Raw genomic sequence first — 25,191 nt, forward strand, 5'->3', positions numbered from 1 at the left:
ACAAGATGGGGGATGTTGAGGGGCTTCCATAGCTGAAGCCATTTCCAGTGGGGCCAAAGTACAGTCTTATGAAAGCTGAATTCGGTGACGCAATTTTGTACACTATGAAGATAGAGAAGAAAGCTAGACAATATGGCATTTGTAAGATAATTCCTCCAATCCAAAAGGCACCGAAGAGGGTAGTCATTGGAAATCTGAATCATTTTTTGGGGTAGTTACAAAGAAACAACTACAATAGTGATACAATTGTATTGCTACAAGAGCACCACCAAATTCTCAGGGGTCAAATGCTTATAAAGATGCCAATGACTTGAACAAAGGGACCAATATTGTGAAATTCAATATTAGAAAAGAATATAGGATGAAGTCCCAAGAAAGATGTAGGCACTCTATAGATTGTGGTGCAAAAATCAATATGAGAGAGTTGGAGACCTATTCACTGGAATAATTTGAGGCCATGGCGATGTTTTTTGTAGGGTCTAGACCGCAATTCTGAAGGGACGTTGCTCTTATGGTGGTGGGAAATGTTATTCTGGAGGGTAACTGCTAATTACCCTGTTACTGTAGAGTACAACAATGATATGCCTAGAACTGCCTTTGGGGAGCCCAATGATAAATTTATACCACCATCATATGTGCCACAATATATAAAAGTGCATTACCGAAGGAAACACAAGAAAAAATAGGGCTCTCAATATTCATGTTTGGACCTCTCAAACAATTCTTACAATATGTTAATTTCTCGATGATCAAAAGGGTCATTGCTCTGTTATATTCCTGATGAGGTGCCCATAGTTACATCACCAATGGCTTACATTTCCATGTTGTTTAGTTGGTTTTCTTGGAATGTTTATCACCATGATATGCATCGTATGAACTATCTGCATATGGTTTCTTTGAAAGCTTGGTATGGTGTTCCCGAAGATGCAGCTCCTACATTTGAGGAAGTAGTCAGATGTGAAGGTTATGGCATGCAGGTTAATCCAATAGATACATGCCTTGTATTTTTTTTTTCAGTCGTAGATCTTTTCTTACCATTATTTATTTTCCGACTATAAAGATTATATCATTTTCCATTCCTTGAATTAATAATATACCTCCCAAAAGATGGTTTGGCGCTGAATTCTTGGCTGTGATTTACGAATGGGTAGGTTTCATTATTTTTTTTAATAATGCTTCAACAAGTTCATCAATTAGATAATTTCTTAAGAATATAATCTATAAATAATTGCTAACCTTGTTATGAAACTCGTATTATCATTACATCAATTTCAAAATACAAAAACATGGGTAATGGTACAATACACATAAGTAGGATCAAAGTTTATCTTAAGCTATTGTAGGGTTCTTTTGAAGTCGATGTCAAAATTTGTTTCTAACTTCTTTATATTGATGTGTAGGAAAGTCCCACGCACTTCATAAGTGCTTTGAACATATTTGTACAAGGGCTATCAAGTGGGCTAAGGTAAAGTAAATAACAAAGGTGATCATGTCAAAATTCCATTTCAATTTGTTATGCAGGTTACAACCTGATTCAAATAATTGAGAGTTATGTAAAATGAAAATATTCATTGATGCAATATATGATTACTTGCATGTCTACAGGAGGACAAGAAAATAACCATATCTATATTTAGCTTCCCACCTGACAAAGGTAGTGTCAAGACTGCAACATACCTCAATGTATTCTCTTCAAATTTTAGTGTATTACAGGAACTAAATAAAAATGGATATAGTGTAGAAGGTTTTCCAGATACCTCTAAAGCACCGTGTGAAGACAGAATTCATGAAAAAGAAGCCAAGTTCATAAGCCCAAATCTTAATATTTCTTAAAAAATGAATGTGAGAAGTCACAATAGCTCACACCTTATGCTGAGACTTCGAATGAAAACTAGGGCACGCCTCTAGGGAACCTTAATTCTGATGGGGAGAAGCTTCTTGTATATGGAAAAATGTTTGGCAATGTTTTCATTGGAGTGCATCAAACTTTTAGATATGAAGGCAATCCAATGAGGATTATTTTCACAAAATTAGCAAGTCGACATCGTGGCTTTGCTGCCACAAAACCTTTCTCTTCCACTTGTTGTTACCATGGTATGCTTTAGGGAATGATTTTCCTATTTTTATTCACTATCTTGCATTTTTTTTTTGGGTGAAAACATACCATGATATTTGTATTTTCCAAAATATAAACTTAACCTTCTCAACAAGTTCTTGTTCCAATGTTGCTACAACAACCTTTTAGTTCAAAGACTTCATTAACCTTCAGCTCTAATTTCTTCTCACTATATATTTTTTTGTAATTTTTTATTATAAATGTCTACGCCAGTCGTTGATATATTTTTCTTTGAGAACAAAATTGGTTGCTTTGAATACCTCAAACTTTACAACACAAAAGAGTATTCATGCTCTAATACCACTTTGTGTAGCGAAGCTCAACTAATGCCACTTAAAGTTCACTTGATTCTTGACTATTACAATATTATTATTTTCTGGTACTAGTGAGATCATAGGCCATATATCCTCCTATTAAAAATCCACATATCCATTGCTTCTAATGGGTTACTAATTTATTATCAAAACAATTGAGGTCTTATCAGAATCCGTGATACAAGAAGCTGGAAATAATATTGAGAGGGGAGGTGAATCAGTACTTACAATTCAATAATATTTTCATTTCCCAATTAGATTTATATATTCTACTCCAATGATGTGAACTTGCATGTACAGGTAACTGAGATTAAATAAACCATCGTATACCCAAAGAATTTATGATTTAGTTAATTCATCATGTGTTGATCTTTAATCAGTACATCAATAGTTTATTATACAGTAACTATGTGCAATAATAACATAATAAAACATCACACATAGGAAACACACATGAACACCAAGATTTAAGGTGGAAACCCAATGCGAGCGAAAAGCTACCTGATGCTCTCATCTCTGTCTTAATTTTAATATAAAAAAATATGTTTACAATCTTCTACTGGTGCAGACTCATACTAGTATGCAGGCATCCACCTGAAGAAGGCTACAACCTTATCTCATTCTATAGATTCTAATGGAAGGGAGCTACAACCCCCTAGCTCTTGTATGAGCTGATATGTTTACTAGTACTTTGGCACCAACCTACAGAAGGCCATGAACTTCTCTCTTCCTTCAGGGACCACATTTCATGAATTTTCAGACTAGATGCTCTTGGTACACAACAACACAATAAGAAGGCCTCATTTCATAAAATTTTCACACTGTACCCATTAGAAACTTTGAATTTGTTGGATTGATGGGGCCTGCCACAGGTTCAGAGTTATTTAGCCAAACAAATCCCTGTACTACTGGCCCTTTTGGCAATATCCCATGGAGCACAGAATGAGGTCTCACTCAAAGCAATATGGGGGGATGATGGAATGAAGTTTCCGCACCCTTGAGATGTCTGAGGGGTCAATTTAGTGCAACTGTGAATACCATTGTGTAAGTCACTTCGTGCAATTTCCTGACCTGTGAGACCTTCATGCCCTGTTATACTCAACTTCGCGCAACCCTAACCAGGGGCTGAGGAGCTTCCGCACTGCTAACAAAATGATGTGTGCTATTTCAACAAGTTACACCTAAAATCAAATCTTACTTATCTTCTTATAATGGTTAGTTATCTTCATGTAAACAGATACTTTATCTTATATTCACTTATTCAACAAATTCATATAAGTTCACGCAAAAAATAAACAATAAACTGGCAATTCATACCTAATATACTTCGATGCATAAAACAGGAAAAGAATAAACATAAATAATGTAACACTTCTCTTTATTAATGTTTCGATCAGTTATAGACCCAACCTGCCCTGCGCACTCAACTATAGGGGTCCACGCAATCAGCTGTGGACTGCTAGGCCTCTGCCCACTCAGGTGCAGAGCTTCTCCTACTCTACTACCCAAAGACTCTCCTCTAAACTTAGACTCAATGCTTCATCATTTCTTTTATTCTTCTTCTTCTCTTCTCTTTACACTTAGAGCCTCACCCTATTTATACAATCCCATGGTCCGTGAACCATGGGTAGAACTCCCAAGCTAACACTACATTACAAAAGTAAGGGTGGATAGGCCTATGACCTAATTAAAACTTCACACTCTACACCCACAAATCAGTAAGTCTTTACATCGGACTTAGTCAAAAGATGGGCTTTAATCCCCAAAACATGGCTTGCGGGGATCCTGTGCCCAACAGGCTCCCAACACAAACATCATGGCTCACCCTTGAGTCACTCTATCAGTGTGGAGAGCTTCATGTGGAGACCTCCCAAATCTACTCAGACTGCTGCAAGGTCGGCAGCGCACTAAGTGGCTGCTTGGTGTATCTCCTCGACGTGTTGTCCAGAGACCACGGTATCTGAACTGCTTCCTTGTATATGCTCTTGCGTCCCCTGGATCTACGTGAAATGGCATTCAATTGTTGTTGTGATTATGAAGGCCTCATCGATCCAAGGCTCGAAACACACCTCGAAAACTTCTTCTTTATGTCACGCTGTGTCTACCTACTCCTTAAGCACTTTGGCCTATTGCATCCACGTGATCCTCTATGTAAGGGCCACCATCTACATGGTCCTTTTAACATTGTCATACTGTTGTTGTTGCTCACGTGCCTCTATCTCTAAGAACTGTATGTTCAAGTCCTCCTGCAGAGTGGTGAGGACCTTGAATGATTCTTCCAACATTTTGGTGGAGTCCTTTACTGGATTGTTGATCTCCTCCATCACTGATAAAATGGCGCTGGCACATTGTTCCCTTACCTCTAGAGGAGTTAAAGGTTGTGCCTTCAACCACATCTCTGCTATCTCGAGGTTCAACTCTAGCTGAACCTTGGTCATTTCCTCTCGTGCCTCGTGCACTTCTGTTGCTAACCACTGGATGCGGGCCTCTGCTAGTGCCTCTGTTGGGATGGCCAACTCAAGGACCATCTGGCAGGCTTCCTCAACCGCCTATGCCATCTGTCGGTTTTGTGCCACCACCTCATCCCATTGCAGCCTCAGTTTCTCCATGTTGATTCTTTCTTCACTCAATAATTGTAGCGCACGACCCTCCCTTGCCCGTAGTTCTACAGTCACTCCATCCTGCAGGACATAGAATGTCTTCCAAGGGAGAGCATCCATGTTAATTCCTACCCCTTTCAATGCATTAACCATAGGCCTGTCAGCCTCATTTTTTGTAACTTGTGGCCCCTTTGGCAACACTATTATGTTGGTCGTGCGGGCACACAGCATTTCCTCAGCCTCGGTTGTTCCTACTACGATGCTGGTTGAGAGAGTACAAACCTAGGGAGTGCGCACCTGTAACTCCTGTATCTACATCTGGAGGGCTCCCAACACAATATGATTCTCCTCTGCCAACTATTGGAGGGCCTCTGCAGTGACTTCATGCACTTTCTCCCCTATATCTCCCTCAATGACGGTGATCGGGTCGAAATAAGTCTTAGGTGCTTCTGACTTCTTTCGCGGCCCCACCTACTCTCTCGGGCACTGGTGCTTTAATTGTGCAGATGCTATTTTTGGGTCTACGCCACCCTCCTCTGTCTATGTCTCCATTTCTTCTTCCACCTCAAGTGAAGGTGACTTCCAGCCCTCATGCTCCTTCTCTACTACCTTATGTGCTTCTGTTGTGGCCTTCATAGCGTCCCGGACCTCCTGCGCCTATGTTGTTGCTGCCACTTCTCTTCTCCTCTCTGCCAACTACGCCATCTGCAGTTTTGTTTCCTCCTTCTGCTGTGCAACAGACATTTCTGGTTCCATCTCAGAGATGGTTGGAGCATGCCACTCCAGTGGCCATGCCTCAAGTATGCTAAAGATAACATCATCTGTGGCCAGGTACGGGAGATGATTCCACTTCTTTGCGGGCTCCTTGTGTGTCCTAATTTAGACATGGTGGAAGTCTGTGTTGAACCTCGTGAAGCTTTGTAGCCTATTGTAGATAGTGGGCATAACCGCAGCTTGCAGTTAATCCCCATTCTGATGTTCATGTCCATGAACACCCAAAATATCTTACTATCTCATATCTGGTTTGCGTCTTTAGTGGCTCACAACGAAGTGTATTTCACAGCCTCTGGGAGATCCCTCGCAATTGTGGGGAATTCATTGTCCTCAGGCAACTCCCCAGCGACCAGCACTATGGACAACAGAAGCCATGCAGAGTGGAAGGCTTTCCCATGTTCTTGTGCCTTGCGGCAATTTTCCAAGAACTCCTTGCACAAGAATTTGGACCAGTTAAACTGGATCCCCTCTGCACATTGCTCGGCAAGTCCAACCACTGGCATGGGCACCTCATCTGTGCGGCACTTCCGCATGACCTTACCTGCCAGTATCTGAGTTGCAACTCTGACTGCCTTATTTTTGATACTAGAGATCGCGTAGCCCCTCTTTTTCTTCTCCAAATTATATTTGTTTTTCATGGACTCCGCAATGGCCAAGTCACTGCTTTTACCCTCGGAAATTTCTACTGGGTCTTCTCCTTTGCAAGGGAGTTGGGTAATTCTATGGATTAGGTGGTCCGTGATGGGGATGGCCTCCTCTAGCCATAAACACCCATCATGCACTAGCTAGAGAAGCTACTTGATGATGAAGATAGTCACCAGGGTGCGATGGAAATGCGACACCTAGAGCAAGTTCAACAACCCTACCTTTTCGACTCCGCGTAACCACTTGCGAGGCACCAACTCTATGACTCCTTCCATGGTGTTTTGCTTCAATTTCATTAGCTACGAGATTGCCAAGTGAGGGAATTTATCGTGGTCGGTGAGACCCCAATCTTTGAACCTCAAACCCAGCACTTGTCCCAGCTGCACTCTTTCAAAAATGATATCGTCTGGTAGGAGCAGAGTCTGCCAAGAGTTCTTTCTCTCATCTAGGTCATTAGGTAGCTTCGCCTTCCCCTTTCATAGAGGAACATACGTGGGCAGCCTGGTTGGAGGGTGAGTGCCCTCACTTTCTTTCGTCGTGTCTTCATCCTCATCCTCTTCAATCAGGATGTCCTCAAGGTCTTCCTCCTCCTCATCGGTTTCCAAATTAACCACTTTCCCTTTTTCCTCCATGGTCAATTTAGTTCTCAGTGGGCTTCGAGGGGACATGCACACCGGTATCATAGGCTACTTATACTTCTTGGGCCTCTGTTTGCATGGTGATTTAGGGATTTCTACAACTATCCTGGTGATCTCAAGGGCATCCTATACTGTCATGGCTTGTGTAGCCTCTTTGGCGGTCATTTCTCAAATTTCCTTGGCTTCTTCAAACGTTTCCATTTTTTTTGTCCAAAAATCTCTCAACTGGGTGCTCAAACAACACTCTCCATAAGTTAAATAGGTCTCAGTTCAGGATACTCTGGGTGCACAATAGCTCAATTCTCAAATGACTATGTTTTTCTTGGTCGGCAACCCTTTGCAATTTATAGTGCCTTTTGAAATCAATTTCGACCGTTCCCCTCAAATCCGGTCCATTAATGCTCCCTTGGCAGCGGATTCTCCCAAATATTTCCGATAAAGCTCGCCTTAAATGCTTGCTGCCTGGTCCATTTGGTCTCAAACCAAGCATCACATCATGAATAGTGACTATAATAGTCACTTTCCATCCAACCCACATAGCAGCACAGCTACACTTGCGTTGTCACGGACCCCATGACACTTCTCTCCTACGCGTAGCCCTGACATCGTGTTGGTCTCAGGAAGAGTAGTTTATAGTCCCACGCCTTCTTTAAATTGCCTGGAGCACTAAGACTATGCTTCCCAAAGCTAGTCAGGTGGCCATTCCACCTGCATACGGCTTCAACTGATCATCAATCACTTTCCCTGGAAAAAATATGCCTTTTAACTTTACTGTCTGCGTCACGCACTCCACCATCTACATCGTGCCCCCATTAGTGATCCCTCTAGTAATATATGGTCCAATCTAAGGCATCAAGGTAGTCCCCAAATTTGTCAACATAATCGTACACATCCTGTTTTATTAGCAAAGTTTCCTTATCGATAAAATCCTTCTTTATTCCTTCCTCAAGCTTCTTGACTTCCGCTTCCATCAGAGAACTTTTCTCTAACTTATTGCTTTTGTTCATGAGTTCTTGGAGCCTAATATTACCTTGTTGGATCTCTTCATCAGGTCCCAAGCATTCTTCGTCGTTGAGCTCTGCGATCCCTTCTTCCAAGGCTCCGGGAACCATCATATCCAGGGGTGCTGCTATGGGAGGACTAGGCATAATATACTCCATCAGTATTATAGTGTTTGCTCAATATGCCAGCCTAGAAGACATCTGTCCCATAATTTTCTTGCATGTTATCCTATAAGCCCACAAAACAGCTGGTACACGGAGTTCCCAATTACTTCGCTATGCATTATATATCCTCTTCAGTGCTCTGCACACTTCATTCAATGCTTCTACGTGGGTAACCTTCTGCACACTCGTTCTTTCCACAGTCGGTCATTCCAACTTGAGGGGCCATTCATGCAATTGCCTTGCTTATTGACCATGTTCCCCAATGCAATGTCTAGGTGCATCCACGTAGGTTGTTTACCATATGCCTATACCCACCTAGATAGATGCACGTGGAGCATCCTGTACATTGTATTTATCTGTTAGTCACATCCTAGGATTCCCAAAATGCATATGCATCATTCTCCTGCATTCGCACCAGTCCTCAAATCTTCCTTGGTGCATACTACACCACCTCAGGGCTGTAGTGCACAGTACCCACTTCAAAGCCTAGAAATGTTGCTTTTCTGGCACGTCCACTTCAAATCTGTCTAAGAAAGCATCTACCTCACCTAATCCATCATAAGTAGGTAGATCCCTCACTTCCACTGATACACAGTGCAATGATCTTGTCATCATATTACAGTTCAGCGTGGTCACCTCGTGAAACCGGTTCTACCATCACTTTATCTCCTCATTAGAATCCAATATATAGGAGCTTTCACGATCCCATGGGATTCATCCATCCACGGTGGGATTTACCTAGTTTTTCTCTCGCGTAGTTATCTTGTAGATGTTGTCTAAATCATCGTCACTTCATAGTCGCACACTAGCTCTTTGTAGAGCGATCCTTCTACAGGGTCCAAGGGTACGACTATGCGCAGAAACTTTTTCTCAAATATCATCTTGCGCTTCTTCAAATTGATCATCCCATTCATGCCAGTGGCCCAAACGATTCCTAAGAGCATGGGGTAGGGATTGTTGTCATCAACAATATCTGTCAATTCAAAGTTTGCTAGAATGCTTGCCCCTTCAATATCCACAGTGATGCCCTGCAATATCCCCATAGGTACTATCTTTTGTTGGTTCGCCATTTACAGCTGGATAGGAGACCATTACAGCATAGGCCTTCCCATGTGCTCCCATGTTTACTTCGGCATAACGTTCGCGTCAGATCCTAAATCCAAAATTACTTGGTCCATCTAATATTCTCCAATCTTCATGGTCAACCTCATTTTTCTTCCCGTCCTTGTCGCATGTTTTCCAATCTTCCAGACTACGTGCGGCTCTCCTAGCGCAGTTGCAGTGCATTTGTTAATGATTTCTTGCAATCCCTTTACAACCTTACTGTCACGTAGTATCTTCATGCATGTTTCTAGGAACATCGTATGCATAGATGGGTCCATTTCTGCCTCTGATCTATCTTTTCTTCCTAAAGTGGAGGCATCAGCGAAGCTCTTCTTAGCTTCCATGAAGGTTTCATTAGCATGCTCCAAATCAAATTCTGCTTCTTTTTTCAGAGCCTTATGAACCCTAGTATTGTCTTTGGGTTGTTTTCCTTTATCATCTCCCTTTGTAATTCCACTTTGGAGCACAATGTTCACATTTCGATCTTCCTCGTGTAGTGCAGACCTCATCATCTGTAGGTTCTAAGTTGAGGGAGGTTGTAGCACTCCCGTGTCATGAAGCCTAGCTATCAACATTGGACAATCCTTCGTCTCGTGATCAAATAAGGTACAATACAGACATGATGGATGCATTGGATTCGTACAATCACGAGAATAATGTCTCGACCCTCCGCAATTGTAGTATATCAATTGCCCGTGACCTCTTCCAGGTCCTCCTCGACCTCAGCCTCATCCACACCCATGAAATGTGTTTCGCGCCACTCCTACGTTCTGGTCAAGGGGTCATGTTTCAGCATGTGTCCTATAGGTGGGAGTTCTATCCATCATCACCTCATAGCTTCTACAAGTGCACTCGTCGTGTCCAACCGATCTACAAAAGTTATAGAACAATTGTTGTAATTTTTTTGTGTAATTCTGTAACAAATGGAAGTTGTATGTAGCATGCTTTCCTCCTATTTGACAAATCTTGCACTAGAAAGCAGGCACCGCACTAGGTCCTGCTTGTACCTCTATTCTTAACAACATCGGTCCTCCTCCTGCAAGGTAATTTGCGAATACTGGGTAGTGGTACTTGTCATGACCCTGACCCTTGCATTTTAAGCAACATACCTCTTCGTGCACTTCCAGGTGAGCTGTCTTGTCCTGTTTCAGACTCTACATTTCAAGCCATAGTGTTTGCAACTGTGCATGGATCTGTTGAACTCTCAAGTTAGGATCTTGTATCGGGGTCTCATGCAGCCTCATCGCCTTCTCCAAGGCCTCTGCCTGAGTTGTTACCTCTGTTGTGACAGTGTGTTCCTTAAATGCATCGTTAGCGATGCTACTAACCATTCATTGTGCTGTCCATCTGTCAAAGTCATATTAGCTTCGCGAATTGTGCACTTTAGTCTCTGATCCAACTCCCAATGTGTCTCACCTAGTAGCATTGTGATCTCTTTGAATCCAATGATCGACTGCGCCTCTGACTTCAACCTGCTAAATTCTTTGTTCATCACAATTTGGATGTCCGCGATCCTTGCATTTTAAATGTCATTAGAATTCTTAATATACCAAGTCAGCGCGTGATCCTACAGAGTGCTGACCAATGTCGCTTTCCTTATATTATCATCTGTCACTCCCTGTGCTTATCATACAGCTCTTATAACAAACCAAAACTGGTTCGGATCTTCATTTCCTACTCCCTTGAACACAGGAAAGTTTATCGCACTTGCCATTTCGACTCATGGTGGTGGCGGAGGTGGCACTGGTGAAGATGGAAGTGAAGGCAGTGAAGCTAGTGGTGGTGTGGGTGGGGGTGGTATGCATGAAATCCTCTGCCATATCAAATTGATCACACTTCGCAGCAAGACCTTTGCGAGCTATTCCTTATCTCCTGGCAGAGGTGAAATCAAAGGTCTATTCTTTGGTCCCTTACTTCCTTTGTTTCTATAGGTTTTTCCACTTCGCGTGGCTCCGGACATCAAGGTAATTGCATAACCCTCTTTTCAAACAATAAAATTTTAATCCAAGTATTTAGATGCTTTATGTACTTACCTCACGGTCCTTTGAGAAAGCATCGCTTTGCCTCGCTAAAGCTGACTGAAGTATCTACCATGAACTTAATAATGAATCCTCCTATAATCTGATCGAGCCAGTGATCAACAACGCAAGTGATCTTATCCTTCAATGCTTATAATATGCGCACCAACTATGGGGTCCACACAATACGATTGTTAAGCTTCCACCTTCCTTGGCTATCTGCTAGCTTCATGATCCACTCGTACAACTCAGTAGGGAAAGATGTGAAGAAAATTTCATGGATCTCTATGTACAGGTAGCAGTCTAACCACCCTTCCTTTGATAGTCATAGATTCCTGTTCTCCTGCGCTGTGAACTCGTGAATTCTCCTGTCCAAACAATCTTCAATTTCTTACTTAGTTGGATTCCAATGATGTGACATCAACATCTCTATGTAGATTCCGTTCCTGACAATGGAACCATTTGTTGGCTTGAGGGGGCCTGACCTAGGTTTAGAGTTATTTAGCCAAACAAATCCCTGTACTACTAGCCCTTTCAGCAACAGCCCGCGGAGCATGGACTGAGGTCTCACCCGAAGTAGTATGGAGGGATGTTGGAACCAAGTTTCCATACCCTTGAGATGTCTGAAGGGTCGATTTAGTCCAACTGTGAATACCTTCGCACAGGCCACTTTGCACACATTCCTAACTCGCGGGGCCTTTATGTCCTGTTATACTTGACTTTGCGCAGCCCTAACTAGGGGCTGAGGAGCTTTTGCGCTACTAACACAACGATGTGTGCTATTTCCCCAAGTTACACAACAAATCTTACTTATCTTCTTATAACAGTTAGTTATCTTTGCGTAAAAATATACTTTATCTTATATTCACTTATTCAACACATTGATATAAGTTCACGCAGAAAATAAATAGTAAACCTACAATTCACACCCAATATACTTCAATGCATAAAACAGGAAAAGAATACACAGAAATAATGTAACACTTCTCTTTATTAAATCTTCAATCGGTTACAAACCCAACCTGCTCTGCACTCTCAACCGCGAACTACTAGGCCTCTACACACTCAGCTACATAGCCTTCTCCTACTCTACTACCCAAAGACTCGACTTTACACTTAGACTCAATGCTTCATCATTTCTTATATTCTTCTTCTTCTATTCTCTTTACACATAGAGTATCACTTATACAATCCCATGGTCCATAGACCATGGGTAGAACTCTCAAGCTGACACTACATTACAAAAGTAATGGCGGACAACCCTATACCTAATTACAACTTCATGCTCCACGCCCACAAATTGTGGAGTCTTTATGTTGGACATAGTCAAAACTTCAGCTTTAAGCCCCAAAACATGCCTTCGTGGGATCCTACACCCAATAGAAGCTCAAAATCTATAATAATAACTACATCAACCAACAGTCAGTCAATCTGAACAGTAATATCAGTCTCACCAGAACACTGTGCTGAACCGGGAAACCTGCATCATCATTCAGAACCAGCTGCAACCTCAAGAATCATACCTTAGAATGCATACACTACTTTAATGAACCCAACATGCATGTATACGCTACATCCTTTAACCAAACTTGTATATACCTCCAAAACTACTTAAACATAAAACTTCTCAATCAAATTTGTACGAACCAGTAATATTATGAACATATACTGCCACATTACAGAGATCTAGAAAGTCAACAACAAAGACTACCCTTCTCACTTAATCAATCAATCAATCAAACAAAATCTCCTTATGCATTTAGACATCATTGACAAACAATAGTAAACCAGTAGCATTGATCAGATAGATCAGTCATTTCTGAATAGCAGGCTTTTATTTTGTACATGCAACTTGGAAGCTTTGAACCACCGTATATACACGCCTTCACCAAGGCAAACCAACATATATATCTGCAAATACTAACTTACAACTTTGTTGCTATTCTAGATTTCAGACATACCCAAATCATGGCATTTAAAGAACAAAACTTGTGTAAGCAATCAGATCTAGCCCAACCAATATCATATCATTCAATGTAATTCATTTCAGGTCTCTTGATCCTGATTGAGCATTGAATTCAAGGTGCACATAATATTTCAGATTATTTCATAATTATAGCCCCTGCAACATAAAATGTACTTTAGATAGAAGTATTCTTGAGAAACCCTTTTACTTGCACACTTGGCTCTTTGATCTTCCCCTCCTTATGTAGTTTTTGGTGTTTCTCAATGCCTCAGACCAAAACAACATTTATAACCTGTGGCATTCTTGGATGGGATCGAATAGTTGTTACTACTATCAATATTGTGGGCTAATACCATGGTATTGACCCTTGGTATTCTTTAATCTTCAATTTCCTTGATTTTCCAACCCATACGCGCTTTTCCTCTTGTCAAAGTGTGTGCATACGTATACGCTCCTTTTGTTCTGTGGACCTGCATGTATACGCTTCTTTGACAAGGTGAACTTGTGTATACATCTTAAACTATCTTAAGACATCCTTTTCCTTAAACTTATTGATTCTGATCAGTAGACCTTTGTTCCAACTTCCTGTTATTCTCTTCCAATTCCACATTACCTCTGAATTGACCTGCTACAATGTGAGTTTCCCTTTATCAAATCTGAACAAACCTGTGAGTGAGCTACCATCAAGGACAACACTTGTATCATAATACCAACACAAGATTCAATAAATCCCCTCTCTTGATGAAAATAACAATTCCAGGCCTTTCGATCTATGTTATAAATCCATTAACCTTCCACATATTTTCTCTGTTTCTAAGTACGATTGATGGAATTTAGGACATGATTATGATTTTTTTTTATGACAATCATTACGTAATTTGTATAATTGTGCCTAAGTCTCATTATAATATTTTTCTCATGGCTTATAAATTCTTCGGAATTTAGCTAGATTAATTTTAGCTTGAAGGAACCATGAATCTCAAAGATTATGTACATTTATGTAGGAGTTCAATTAGCTTGAACTTATTGACAACTACCAACATGAAGTGTATTTACATAGCGAGAACAAGGATCCCACCTAGAATATAACTCACTTAACTTTATTCTTTAAATTTGAACCTCGCTTAAACTTCTACTACATATTGGTATCAATATGCCAAAATGAATGTTGATTTTTGACCTTGTTTTTCAATTGGAGAAAACTTGGTTTTCTAAAAGAAATGTTTGATTGAGGGTTAATTTGGAACTATAGAAATAGGTTTTCTTATATCTAGCACCCAAGTGATATATATTTCGTATGTCTATTGAGTAAATATTTGGTTTGATTCGAAGGAGAGACAACCATACAACCAAAACCATGATCGAGGTAGATCTCTTCTTCTAAATGCTATTGTCAATGACCACAAAAAGGAATGGAGATTCAGTTCACCTCTATCACAACCTACAGATCGATATGTTTTTAACACAACTTGACTCTTCTATCAAATACTACAAGTTACAGTGTGGTTTGTCTCTATGTACTGGACACCACAGGTCTATAATCATAACAAGGATTTTTATTCATGTATCAGTTCACAACTTTCCAAGATCAACAAACTCTCTTTTTTCCATGCAAGATCAACATCCATTCATGGATAACTCCTTTTTGATGTGTTATAGGTTTGGAGCACGATTTTTTTCGCAAATAAATAGACTCCCATATTGATGCTAATGAATAGATTTCCAAATAATTCCAAATCACTCTACTCCACTAAACTCAATCAGACCAAATGTCGATTGATTAAACCAATTCACTCATTATTTATGTCAATTGGACATGAATTCAAATCATCTCATACATACACACACTTTCAAAAGAAAAAAAGACCTCAATAAGAAGACCTCATTTCTAATTTTGAACAACTTAGTCATGAAATATCCGATTTCATTTTGGTGTTGATGGGATAGAATAGAGAATTATAATTACAAATGATTTTGTATATCCTTTTGGCGGCTTCCGAGATTTATAATATAGAATGTGTTCAATCCTCTATAGCATGAGTTATGAAAACTGTCTAGGGCCATTTCCCTTGGGCTAATATGACTTCTGTACCATATTTTCATTGGGACTTTAGGGTGAACAAATTATACATACTACATTTTTCCTTTATAAGCACTGTGGAAAGTAACTATTTCATGTAGGTCTGTGGGTAAAATTTTTATGCAAAGAAGATTTCTTATGGACTAATATGAATTTATAGCTACTTGTAGGTTAAAAAATAGATTGCAAATGTTTTTTGGAGTAAATATGAGGTACACAAAAGCCTTAGGGATTATATCAATCCTCAAAAAATTAATAATTCAAGACTTAAGTGAGAAATCAAATATTAGACTAATAGAATCTCCAAACATAATTCTGATATTTCCCATTTCATATCAGAAATCTCAATAGTTTTTATTTGGGTTCAAATTCATATTAGGTAACCTATGCAATTGTTGGAAATAGTTTATACACATAAGGGACACAATCAGTGAGATGAATTATTTCAAAAAGAAAACATAGTCTACCAAATGTGAAAATAGTCTATGTTGTTCTTTAAGCTTAATACCAGGCTTCTGTAAGTGCAACAATCTAGAACCTTAACCAGAAAGGAGAAGATGTTGTATTTGAGAGAGTTGGGTACCTTCTAGAGGAGCTAAGGGACAAAAATACCTACAACATGTATTGTAAAGATCTCATTCTACATACAAGATTTTGGACATTAGGACCTAAGGGACTTTAGGGTGCTCGAATACTACAAACTGCATTTCTCCTTTATAAGCAATGTAAAAAGTCATTGTTTCATGCTGTTTTGTGGGTACAAATTTTATGCAAATGTAGAATTGGAATCTTAACCAGAAAAGAAAAGATGTTGTATTTGAGAGTGTTGGGTACCTTCTAGAGGATCTAAGGGACCAAAATACCTATAACATGTTCTGTAAAGATCTCATTCTACATATAACATTTGGGACTTTAGGACCTAAGGGATTTTAGGGTGCTCAAATACTACAAACTACATTTGTCCTTTATAAGAACTGTAAAAAGTCATTGTTTCATGCCAGTTTGTGGGTACAAATTTTATGCGAAAGTATAATTATTGTAAAGTAATATGAGTTTATAGTTACTTGTAAGTTAGAAAATAGATTGCAAAATTTGTTTACAGTAAATAGGAGGAATAGAATTTCCTGAGGCATTATACCCATCCTACAAAAACTAATAATTCAAGACTTAAGTAAGCAATCAACTCTTATACTAACACAATCTCAAAACTAAATTCACATATTTCCCATTTCATATCAGAATTCTCAATAGTTTTCATTTGGGTTGAAATGAATATTAGGTGACCTATGTAATTGTTGTAAATGGTTTATACACACAAGGGATGCCATATTTGAGATGAATTAGTATAGAAACAAATCATAGTCTACCGACTGTGAAAATATTCTATGTGGTTCTTGAAGGTCAATACCAGGAGTTTGTAAGTGCAACTGTTTGGAATCACAACCAAAAAAGCAAATATGTTGTATTTGAGGTACCTGGGTACCTTTTAGAGGAGATAACAGACCAAAATACATACAACATGTTATGAAAGGATCTCTTTGATGCGAATATATTCATTGACTCTCTGATATTTGTCAAAGAAGTTTCTCAAAAGGTAAAGGTTGTAGTGGACACAGAAAGAGAAGGACAAGATGTTGTTTTGGTTTTCCCTTCAATTCGAGACATAATGGGACTAAATGAACTAGGTTATTTTAGCATGTCTTAGTTGTGACAATCCAAAAGCCCTTTCTTGAAAAGCTTTAAAGGAAATAACAATTCATGGGGATTTGAGGAAAGCATGCTTAAGCTTATTAAGACCCTAAGCAAAGTCTTGAATTATTTTCCAAGCAACAAGGCTTGGGATGCTAGAGCCTATATCATGAGTTTGAAATTTTGGTAAGGTGGATCAATAGAGAATCTTGAAGATTTCTTTAAGATGATTGTTTGGTTGTATGTGCATGCTCTTAATAAAATGCAATGGGAGTTTTTTGATCCAGTCATCTATTTGGACATAGGAATATCGCACCATCTGTTTGCTTGCATGTATGATTATTTTAAAGAGTATTTGAATTGGTATGACACTAAAAATGATGCAAATGAGAGACTCAAAAACCCAAATTCACGAGTCATTGGTATCTCCTTGCAAAGAAGGAACATTATTATTGGTGACAATGATTATTTTGTGGTTGTTGTGATGCAATTGGAAGCCAGAGGTGAAAAGGTTGTAATAATATTTTTAGGTGGATTAGATTTTTCCACCCATATGGACCATTTCTTGTATGATACAATAACAAATAAATCTCTTGTAGGTGTTGTGGTTTCCTAGATTGCGTTTGCACTTGTGGGTGGACCTGCTAGAAAGGATCATCCTTGTGATTTAAAAGATTTGTCCAGGCTTGATGTTGACTACATTTTGGCCTTGCCACTAGTGTTCTAGACTAAAGAGGAATGGGTTATCAACACTTTTGGATTGCATCTAATTCATGTTTTATGGTAGGTTTCTCGTCTTGAGCTTGATGGTGGTTTGGAGTCGATTGTTTTCTCATGGTGTGATTTAAGAATGGGTAGGCTTCATTGTTTTTTGGAACATTGTTTTAGGAAGTTCATCAATAAGATAATAAAATAATATGTTGACTATATAATCTATCTAATATTTTTAACCTTGTTGTGAAACTCATATTATCATTACATTGATGTACCATACACATATGTAGGATCAAACAATTTATTTAGTCATTGCAAGGTTCTTTTGAAGTGGATGTAAAAATTTGTTTCTAAATTCCTTATATTGATGTGTAGGCAAGTCCCATGCACTTCATAAGTGTTTTGAACAACTTTGTACAAGGGATATGAAGTGAACTTGGTGAATTAAATAAAAAAGGTGATCATATCAAAATGCCATTTCAATTTTTTTTCATGTTAGAACTTGATTGAGATAATTTAAGTTAGGTATAATGATAGTATTCATTGATGAAATATATTATTACTTGCATGTCTATAGGAGGACAAGAAAATAACCATATCTATATTTAGCTTCACACCTGACAAAGGAAATGTCAGTGTTTCAACCTACCTCAATGTATTTTCTTCAACTTTCAGTGTATTACAGGAACTAAAGAAATATGGATATAATATCAAAGGTTTTCTAGATACTTCTGAAGCACTGATTGAAGACAAAATGCATGACAAAGAAACCAAGTACATCAACCCAAATGTTAATATTTATTACAAAATGAAAGTGGGAGAGTACCAACAGCTCACACCTTATGCTAAGGCTTTGGAAGAAAATCGGTGCACGTCTCTATGGAGCCTTAATTATTATGGGGAGAACCTGCTTGTACATGGAAAATGGTTTGGAAATGTTTTCATTGGGGTGCAAGGAATTTCAGATATGAAGGAAATCTAATGAGGCTTGTTTTCCCAAAATCAGAAAGTCCACACCATGGATTTTCTACCATAAATCCTTTCTCGTCCACTTGTTGTTACCTTTTCTATGGTGCAGGGAATGGGTTTCTTACCTTGATTCACTATCTTGCATTGATTTTGGGTGCTAGTATACTATGATTTTGTCTTTTCCTAAAGATAATCTTCATGTTCTAAACAAGTTCTTGTTCGAATGTTTCTATACCAACCTTTCAGTTCAATGTCTTCACAAACCTTGAGCTCTAATTTCTTCTCACTATAACTATTTTTGTAATTTACGATTATAAAGTCTACCCCAATCGTTCATCTATTTTTCTTCAAAACCCAATTGGTTGCTTCGAATACATTAAACCTTACTACACAGAAGAGTCTTCATGCTCTAATACCAATTTATGTAGCCAAGTCCACCTAATGCTACTTAAAGTTCACTTGATTCTTGACTATTACAATATTATTATTTTCTGTTATTAGTTAGCTCATAGGCTAGATATCCTCCTATTAACCATCCTCATATCTATTTATTCCACTATGTTACTAATATATTATCAAAATAGTTGAGGTGTTATCAAATTGTGTGCTACATGATTTAGTAAAGCCCCTCTCTTGATGCAAAGACCAATGTCATGACTTTAGATATGTGTTATAAAGCCGTTAACCTTCCACATATTTTATTTGTGTCTACGTACCATTGATGGAATTTAGGTTGTGATTATGAGTTTATTTCGATGAGAATCATTCCATAGTTTGTATAAGTGTGCCTAAGTCTACTTATAATTTTTTATCATGGCTTATGACTTCTTTGGGATTTGGCTAGATCAATTTTAGATTGGAGGAACCATCAATTGCAAAGATTATATACATTTTTGTAGGAGTTCAGTTAGCTTGAACTTAATGGAAACTACCAACACAAGGGTATTTACATACAGAGAACAAGGATCCCACTTGGAATACAACTCACTCTTAACTTTATTCTTTAAATTTGAATCTTGCTTAAACTTCGACCTCATGCAAGCATGGATACGCAAAAATGAATGTTTATTTTCAACATTGTTTCTCAAATGGAGAAGACCCAATAGTCTAAAAGAAATGTTAGGATGAGGGTTAAGTTGAACCTACAGACATATGCTATGTTATACCCACCACCCAAGAGATATATTTTTTATTTATCTATTGAGTAAATATTTGGTTTGATTCCAAGGAGGGACATACATACAACTACAACCATGATCTGGTTAGATCTCTTCTTCTAAATGCTATTCTCAATGACCACAAGAAATAATGGAGATTCATTGCACCACTGTCACAACCAACAAATCCATAAGTTTTTAGCACAATTTGACTCTTCTATCAAACACTACAAGCAACAATGTGATGTGTCTCCATGCATTGGACACTACAGGTATATAATCATGATAAGGATTTATATTTATGTATCAGTTCACAACTTTCGGAGATTAGTAGAATCTCATTTTACGATGTAAGATAATCATCCATGAATGGATAACTCCTTTTTTATGTGTTATAGGATTGGAACATGATTCTTTTCTTCAATAAATAGACTCCCATATTGATGCTAATGAATAGATGTCGAAATCACAAAGATAGGTATTCTAGATCACTCTACTTCACTAAACTCCATCAGACCAAATATCGATTGCTTAAACCAGCTCAGTCATTTATGTCAATTGGACATGAATTCAAATTATCTCATGGATACACACACTTGAAAAACAAGAGAAGAACTGAATAAGAAGACCTCATTTCTATTTTCGAACAACTCAGTCATGAAATTTCCTAGTTCATTTTGGTTATAGAGTAGAGAATTATAATTGCAACTGCTTTTGTATTTATTTTTTGTGGATAGGGTTGTAGAGGATAAAATGTGTTCCATCCTTTAACTTGAGTTATGAAAATTGTCCAAGGCTATCTTCCTTGGGCTAAACTGACTTCTCAAATATATTTTGATTGGGACTTTAGGGTGCTCAACTTCTAAAGACTGCATTTGTCCTTTATAGGAACCATAAAAGGTAATTGTTTCATGTAGGTTTCTGCGTACAAATTTTCTGCAAAGTAGAAGTATTGTTGACTAATATGAGTTTATAGTTTCTTATAAGCTAGAAAATGGACTGAAAATATTTTTTAGAGCAAATAGGAGGTATAAAAATGCCTCAGGGATTATATCAATCCTAGAAAAACTAATAATTGAAGACTTAAGTAAGCAATGAACTCTTCGACTAACAAAATATCCAAACAAAATTCTCATATTTCCCATTTGATATCGGAATTCTCAATAGTTTTCATTTGGGTTTTAATTCATTTCAGGTGACCTCTACAATTATTGGAAATGGTTTACACACAAGGGACACCAGAGGTGAGACAAAATGGTCCAGAAAGAAATCAGAGTCTACCTAATATGAAAATACTCTATGTGGTTCTTAACGCTTAATAATATTCTTATGTAAATGAAAAAGTCTAGAATATTAAGTATAAAATAAAAGGTGTTGTATATGAAATAGTTGGATACCTTCTAGAGAAGCTAAGGGAGAAAAATACCTGCAACATGTTCTGTAAAGATCTCATTCTACATACTTGATTTGGGACTTTAGGAGCTAAGGGAATTTAGGCTGATCAAATTCTATAGACTGCATTTGTCCTTTATAAGCAATGTAAAAAGTAATTGTTTCATGCATGTTTGTGGGTACAAATTTTCTACAAAGTAGAATTATTGAGGACTAATATGAGTTTATAGTTTCTTATAAGTTAGAAAATAGATTGCAATCTTTTTTTTATAATAAATAGGAGGTATAAAAATGCTTGAGGGATTATATTAATCCTAGAAAGACTAATATCTCAAGAATTAAGTAAGCAATTAGCTCTTAGACTAACATAATATCCAAACTCAATTCTCATATTTCCCATATCATACTAGAATTCTCAATAGTTTTCATTTGGTTTGAAATTCATATTAGGGGAACTCTCTAATTATTGGAAATGGTTTATAGACACCAGGGATGCCAGAGGTGAAATGAATTAGTCCACAAATAAATCAAATTCTTCCTAGTTTGGAAATAGGCTATGTGGTTCTAGAAGCTCAATACCAGGCTTCTGTAAGTGCATAGTCTAGAATCTTAAACAAAAAAGAAAAGATGTTGTATTTGAGATAGTTGGGTACCTTATAGAGGAGATAAGGGACCAAAATACCTACAAAATGTTATACAAAGATCTCTCTAATGCGAATATATTCATCGGATCTATGATATTTTTCGAGGAAATTTCTCAAAATGTAAAGGCTATAGTGGAAATAGAAAGAGAAGGATTGGATGTTGTCTTGGCTTTCCCTTCAATGCCAAAGTTAATGAGACTAAATAAACTGGATTATTTTAGTATGTCTTATTTGAGCCAATCCAAAAGCCCTTTCTTTCAAATGTTTAAAAGAAATAATAAGTCATCAGGCTTTGAGGAAAGCATGATTTAGCTTATTAGGACCCTACCCAAAGTCTATTATTTTCCAAGCAACAAGGCTCAGGATGTTAGATCATATATCATGAATTTGCAAATTTGCTTGGGTGGAACCCTAGATAATATTGCAAACTTATTTAAGATGATTGTTGGGTTATATGTGCTCGCTCTAAATAAAACATAATTGTAGTTTGTTGATCCAGTCATCTGTTTGGACAAAGGAATATTTTGGCTCCTTGCATGTATGATGATGTTAAAGAGTATTTGAATTGGAATGACACTAGAAAGGATGAAAATGAGAGACTCAAAAACCTAAATGCACCAGTGATTGGTATCGCCTTCCAAAGAAGCCACATGCTTCTTGGTGATTATGGTTATTATGTGGATGTTGTGATGGAATTCAAAGCTAGAGGTGCAAAGGTTGTTCCAATATTTTCAAGTGGATTAGATTTTTCCACCCCTATGGATTGTTTCTTGTATGATCCAATAACAAAGAAATATATTGTATATGTTGAGGTTTTCTTGACTGCATTTGTACCTATGGGTGGACCTACTAGTCATGACCATCCTCACTCTTTACAATCTTTATCGAAGCTTGGTGTTCCCTACATTTTGGCCTTGCCAATAGTGTTCCAAACTAGAGAGGAATGGCTTATTAACACTTTGGGATTGCATCTAATTCAAGTTCCATGACAGGTTTTTCTTCCTGATCTTGATGGTTGTTTAGAGCTGATTATTTTCTCGGGCTCTGATTTAAGAGTAGGTAGGTTTCATTGCTATTTTGAACATTGTTTCAACAAGTTCATCAATTAGATAATATGTTAACAATATAATATGTCTAAAATTATTAACCTTGTTGTGAAACTCCTATTACCCTTACATCAATGTTAGAACATGAAAACTGGGTTCATGGTACCATACACATGTACGATCAAAGTTTCTCTTGAGCCATTGTAGGGTTCTTTGAATGTGGCTGTAATTTTCTTTTCCTAGCTTCTTTATATTGATGTGTAGGCAAGTCCCATGCACTTCATAAGTGTTTTGAACAGCTTTGTACAAGGGATATGAAGTGGGCTAAGGTAAAGTAAATAATTGATGCAATATATTATTACTTACATGTTTGCAGGAGGACAATAAAATAGCCATATCTATATTTAGCTTCCCTCCTGACAGAGGAAATGTTGGCACTGCAGCCTATGTCAATGTATTTTCTTCAATTCTAATATTACCATTACATCAATGTTAGAATACGAAAACTGGGTTCATGGTATCATACACATGTAGGATCAAAGTTTCTCTTCAGCCATTGTAGGGTTCTTTTGATGTGGCTAAAATTTATTTTTTCTAGCTTCTTTATATTTATGTGTAGGCAAGTCCCATGCACTTCATAAGTGCTTTGAACAAATTTGTACAAGGGATATAAAGTGGGCTAAGGAAAATTGAATAACAAAGGTGATCATGTCGAAATTCCATTTCAATTTGTTTTGAATGTTATAGCCTGATTGAGATAATTGAAGTTAGGTATAAGAACAACATTAATTGATGCAATATATTATTACTTTCATGTTTACAGGAGCACAATAAAATAGCCATATCTATATTTAGCTTCCCTCTTTACAAAGGAAATGTTGGCATTGCAGAGTATGTCAATGTATTTTCTTCAATTCTCATTGTATTATAGTAACTAAAGAAAGATTGATATAATTTAGAAAATTTTCCAGATACTTCTGAAGCACTGATTGAAGTGACAATTCACGGAAAAGAATCTAAGTTCATTAACCCAGATCTTAATATTTCTTATAAAATGAATGTGAGAGAGTAACGAAAACTAACACCTTATTCTAAGGCTTTGGAAGAAAACTGGGGCTCACCTCTAGGGAACCTTAATTTTGATGGGGGGAACTCGCTTGTTTATGGAAAATAGTTTTGTAAGGTTTTCATTGGAGTGCAACCAACTTTCATATATGAAAGCATTCCAATGATGCTTATTTTTGCAAAATTAGCTAGTCCACACCATGGATTTTCTTGTTATTACTCATTTTTCGATAAAATATTTAAGGCTAATGATGTGTTGCATTTTGGAACTCATGGATCCTTAGAATTTATGCCTAGCAAGAAAGTGGGTATGAGTGATGTTTGTTACCTACACAAATTTGTTACCTATATGGATTTGAAGAAAGTTCTTTTCCATTTTTCCTGTGCACTATATTTAGGAGATCAAAGGACTTTGGTGGTGGGGTCTTTTCACTTGCATCTATAGTCATGAGTGATATTATTCACAAATATCAAACTTGTTATTATTTTCTAGATGTTGATGGCCTACTTAGTTCTTTTTGGGATTCCATCGTCGTTAGTGTCCTCCCTTCCACAAATTTAGTAGCTTATATACCACAATTCTTGGATGCTTTGTACCTTAATAACCTTGGTCTTCGAGCTATTAATGATCATGGTTCTCTAAGATGTTTCGTGAAATTTTTACATGAAAAACCTACTTACTAGGTATTGTAGATAACACTCCTGGGTCTTATCATCTGCCATGAATGAGATGATATGACATTATGCTTCTCTAAGAGTCCCTAGGGTGGATGTATTGATTGAAATATTAAATATTGTTACAAAACATAGATCTGGAAATGGTGTGTTTCCTATTGCAAAAATATGCTATCTCTTGTATGACTGTTCCCATGGAGACTGATTTAAAACATAAATTAGTCAATTCAATGGATGGAGATGAATCATCAAGGGAAACATCTAAGTTGGGATGTTGATACTTCCACTGAAACTATGTCTTCAAACATAGACTCCATTTTCTAGATTGTATAAGAAATGATACATGTCTCTTAGATAATATTCTTTGTAACACACATATGTATGGGGAATTTTTTTGATAAAAGTGTATAGAGGTCATG

General features: G+C 37.6%; 2 pseudogenes; both read left to right on the top strand.

Annotated features, from left to right (window-relative positions):
• Window positions 1-9,979: 9,979 nt before the first annotated feature.
• LOC149219638 (magnesium-chelatase subunit ChlH, chloroplastic-like) lies at window positions 9,980-18,964 on the top strand (annotated as a pseudogene).
• A 2,080-nt stretch (window positions 18,965-21,044) lies between these two features.
• LOC149219639 (magnesium-chelatase subunit ChlH, chloroplastic-like) lies at window positions 21,045-24,659 on the top strand (annotated as a pseudogene).
• Window positions 24,660-25,191: the final 532 nt, after the last annotated feature.

The sequence above is a fragment of the Pinus tabuliformis genome, chromosome Q (genome assembly GCF_031772625.1).
Source record: "Pinus tabuliformis cultivar Carrire ecotype Pingquan chromosome Q, CPIR1, whole genome shotgun sequence".
Taxonomy (NCBI): domain Eukaryota; kingdom Viridiplantae; phylum Streptophyta; class Pinopsida; order Pinales; family Pinaceae; genus Pinus; species Pinus tabuliformis.